This window comes from Penaeus monodon, chromosome 9 (genome assembly GCF_015228065.2).
Source record: "Penaeus monodon isolate SGIC_2016 chromosome 9, NSTDA_Pmon_1, whole genome shotgun sequence".
Classification (NCBI taxonomy): domain Eukaryota; kingdom Metazoa; phylum Arthropoda; class Malacostraca; order Decapoda; family Penaeidae; genus Penaeus; species Penaeus monodon.
The window spans coordinates 749591-754590 of NC_051394.1; the positions used below are offsets into that span (position 1 = coordinate 749591).

Below are 5000 nucleotides of genomic sequence, written 5' to 3' on the forward strand. Positions count from 1 at the left end.
TTTTTTTTCCTCTATTTTATTAAAATTGTTTATGTACCTGATGCTTCTGTGGTCATTAGTGCTCTTTTTATTTGATTTATATAACTGATTTTGCTTTGGTCATGATTTTTTTTTTCTAATTTGCTCTATGTCACTGATTTTGTTCTGGTCATTAATAGTTTTGCGTGATTCGGATTTTTTTCTGTTATTTCATGAATTAGGATAAGCTGTGGTAATCATGACAGTGTTATGGAGGGTAAATATTATATAATAATTATTGTTATTACCATTATCATCATCAATCAACATTATCATCATTATTATCATTATCTTATCAATATTATTATTATTATTATTATTATTATTATTATCATCATCATCATCATCATCATCATTATTATTATTATTATCATTATTAGTACCATTGATAACATTATTCATCATCATCATCAAGGGGCTAACGCCGACGGGGGCGCATGGCCGCATCCACCCTTCGCTTCCAGCCACGAGGATCCCTCGGGGCGATCTCCAGGCAGCACCGGGCCCATCTCTAGTTCCTCACGACAGGTCTCGTCGAGCTGCCCAACCATGATCTCCTAGGACGTCCCACAGGTCTCCTCCCCCAGGGTTGTCTCGCAGAGAGACAACCTGGTGGCAGGGTCGTCCATGGGGAGCGAGCTAGGTGGCCATATAGCCTGAGTTTGCGATCCCGGTTTAAATGCAGTAACAGGTCCCATGCCAGTCTCACGGTGTAACCCCCGGGTTGGACACGGGGTCCTGCCACTGTACCCCATGATCCGGCGAAGGGATTTGTTTTAAAAAAGGCATCAAGGCGAGACTCAAGGCACTGGATAGCGTCCGGTTTCGCTTCCATAGAGAAAAACTGGAAGTATCAAGGCCTTGAAGACACGCAGCTTGGTCCTTCTGCATAGGTACCGACATCTCCAAACGCTCTTGTTGATCGGTTCATGGCTCCTGTTGCCAGACCAATCCGTCTACTGACTTCCTGTCTGAAACCCGAGATATGGACTCGTTTCCCAAAGGTATGTAAACTTTCTGTGACTTCAACGTCCTCGCCGCAAGCATGGATCGACTGAAGGGGTTCCCCTAACAGGCCCCCAAAGTCCTGAACCCTTGGTCTTGGTCCAGGAGACCTCTGGGCCTAGGGGCTTCGCCTCATTGCTAAATGCATCAAGAGCCGCCAAAAGTGACTCCAAGGACTCAGATAGGATGGAAACATCGCGGCAAAGTAAAGGGTCCGAGACCTTAATTTTGCCTAGTGTTGCTCCGCACTGACTTTGGCTTGTACTCTGCTCATTATCCAGTCCATAAAATGTTAAAAGTGTGGGTGCAAGGACACAGCCTTGCCTCACCCCTGAATTAACAGGGAAGAAGTTCGACTACCCCCACCACACTTTACGCACTTTCAGTACCAGTATAGAGGCTTGCTATCAGCCAAAAATCTGTGTCGGAACTCCCCTGAGCCTCAGGTCTCCCATAGCGATTCCCGATGCACCGAGTCAAACGCCTTCTTGAGGTCGATGTGGGCTGCAAGCAACCCACGCCAAACCACGACGGCGTTCCCAATTACTCGAAGCGCTAGTATATGGGTCTTTGTGGATTTGGGCCAGGAGTAATCCAGACTGCTCCGGTCTCTGGTGCCTCAGTAGGTGGTTGGGGGATCCGTTTCAGAAGAATGTGAGCGAGAACCTTGCCTGGTATGCTGACAGTGTAATGCCACGGTAGTTGCTACAGTCCCATCGATCCCCTTTCCCCTTCCAGAGAGGGATGACCACGCCCCTCACAGGTCAGGGGGAATGGTACCAGACTGCCAAATGGCAGTCAGGACTGTATGCAGGCCCCGAGCCATAAGTTCACCCCCAGCCTTTAAAGCTTCAGCGGGGATTCACATATGCCTGCAGTTTTTCCCACTCTTCAGCTTGGAAATCGCCAGCCTAACCTCTGTTATGGAGGAGGTTCCTCGCTGATGGTGGCCCGGCACAGGCACTGAGACATCTCTTGCATCCAAGCTAACTGTTGGAGGATCCACTGGTAAAAACTGTTCAAATACTCAGCCCAACGTTCACGAAACCCCCAAAATGATCTGAGATGATCCGTCCTCCGCTGTCGGGCTGCAGTCATCTGTGAGGAGGGCTTAGGGGTTTAGTTTTCTCAGGGCTTGGTAGGCAGGGCGAAGGTCATTTACCAAGAAATGGCTTTCGACCTCCTCAGCAAGATTCCTGATGAACTGTTCCTTGTCCCTTCTCAGTAGTGTCCGAGCCCTACGCACCATGGAACGACGCAAGACTTGATTCCCATTCAGCCGAGCCTTGCGACAACGCTTCAGTGGCCTCTAATGTCTCCAGGGAATGGTATTCTGGGCCCTTTTCCTTGGGCGTACGCCAATGGACTCCTGAGCTGCTTCGAGTGTTACGCGCTTGAAGGACTCCCACAGAGCAACCCGGATCCGTCAGGTTGCTGGTTTCTGAGAATCGGTCAAGACTGCCGTGGCGAACCCACGGGGACACTCCTCCTCCCTTAGTCTGTCCAAGTGAAAAACCTTAGGGTGGCCACTGGAGGAACGGGAGTTTGAAATGGACCCGCAGGGTAGCCACAACAGCCTATGGTCGGTGCCACATAACATTATTACTATTACTATTATCATTATTATCATTATCATTATTATTACTGTTATCATTATCATTATCATTATTGCTATTACCATTATCATTATCATAATTATCATTGGTTTTATTATCATTACCATTATTGCTGTTATTATTATTGCTATCATTATTATCACAGTTATCATTATTATCATTTTAATTATTCATATCATTACCATTATTATCATCATTGTTGTTGTTGCTGCTACTATCATCATTATCGCCATCGTCATTATTTTTTATTATTATCATCATATTAGTAGTATCATTATCATTATTAATGTCATTATAATCCCATCACTGTGATCAATATCATCATTGCCAGAATTATCACAAGCATTTTTACAATTGTCCTTATGTTATTGTTATCACCGCCATCGGCTTTATTATTGACGTTCCAAATTATCCTTTTCATTGCCATTAGATAGATAGATAGATAGGTAAATAGATAATTAGATAGATAAATAGATCACAGACAGAGAGATAGACAGACATATTGATAGACAGACATAGATTTATAGACAGATACATGGACAGGCAGGCAAACAGACAGAAAGATAGATAATAATAATTTTTTCTTTATCTCTCAATCGAAGACTGAAAATGATAACGTGTGATGGTCTGGATACCTTCTACACACCATTATGTCATGGTTACTGCCATCATATTATTGTTCTTTTCAAACCACCGACACAATAATCACAAATTAAAGGGTGAAAACCTTGCCCGTTTCCCAGTCCCCTTTCACTTCCCCAGATAAGCAAATCTCCCTTCGTATCTATCCGTATCTAGAAGTTACAGTTTGTATCTTTGTACTGATTGGCCAAATTAAGCGCACGACCTTTTTATCGAATTGTTTTTCTCAATCTTTTCCTTCTAATTTTGTGTAGAAGGTATCCGGACCATCACATGTTATTTTCTTGTCTTCGTTTAAGAGATAGATAAAACAAAAATCTATCTATTTATATGACTGTCTGTCTATCTATTTGTCTGTAAATCTATCTCTATCTATCTATATGTCTATCTATCTATATGTCTGTCTATCTGTTTATCTATCCAGTTATCTATTTGCGTAACTATTTACCTATATATTTATCACTCTAATTGCATCTATATCTATATTTTTATTTATATCTGCATCTGCATCTCTCTCTCTCTCTCTCTCTCTCTCTCTTACACACACACACACACACACACACACACACACACACACACACACACCACACACACACACACACACACACACACATATATATCATCATCAATAACGGTAAGCTCATGTTTGAGCAGCCGCAAATATCTTTGATGTTGTCGCTCAGTCTTGTCTTCGGTTTGCCTCTTCCTCTGTTTCCTATCACCATCCCTGTCAGCAAGTTTTTCTCAATACTTTTACTTCTCATCACATGACCAATAACCTTTAATTTCCTTTTGTTCAAGATGCCCAACAGCCGGTCTTTACAATTTATTTTTCTCAGCACTTCATCATTCGTTTCTCTGTCCAGTTAATACGTAGCACTCGTCTGTAACACCACATTTCAAAACTATTGATCTTTTTCTTGTCTATCTTCTTCAGCACCCAACACTCAGTACCATATGATGCAATTGGGAAAACTAATGAGTTCAATAACCTCATCTTTGTCCGTAAGGTAATGCTTTGGTCTTTCCAGATGTTATTGAGAGCAACTGTGGCGTTTTTGACAATGGTATTCTTCTTTTTTATCTCCGGTGATCATCATATGTATTAGTTAAAACAGCTCCAAGAAAAATGAACTCTTTCACATTTTCCACAACCTTCCATTGATTGAAACATGTTCATCATTGTTCATTGCCGGTTATCTTTGAATCTTCATGATCTTAGTTTTTCTTGGCATTAAAAACAAGTCGCCTTTTTCGCTTGCTTTTCTAACTTTATCTAGTAGCTGTTGTATTCATTGATACTGCTGGCAATCAAAACTATATCATGGGCGTACCTTAGATTTGATATTTTGTATCCTCCAACATCTACATTTCCCTTTCAAATTCTCCAGAGCACCTCTCATAATTGTTTCAGAATATATTTAAAGAGGTGCGGAGACAGAATGCAACCCTGCCCGCACCCCCTTGTTTGACTTCGAACCATTCTGTTAACCCATTAGGTGGTTTTTAAAATATTTGCTTGTTGTTGGTCATACATGGCTTTTTATTTTTTTGGGATGATGTGTTTTGGAAAAACTTCATATCGTTCATGTTATTCCAGAGGATTCGTGATCAACAGTATCAAAGTTTTCAAGTAATCGATGAAATACAGGTATAGGTCTTTCTGATCTCTTTTTTTTTTCTATGATCAATTTCAGATTTAGAATCTGGTTTCTGGTA

At 41.8% G+C, this 5000-nt stretch overlaps 1 protein-coding gene across 1 annotated transcript in view; it reads left to right on the plus strand.

Annotated features, from left to right (window-relative positions):
- The window catches only part of LOC119577277, a 21355-nt gene that overhangs the window by 3909 nt on the left and 12446 nt on the right, over nucleotides 1–5000 (plus strand). The gene's annotated exons all lie outside the window — the stretch shown is intronic.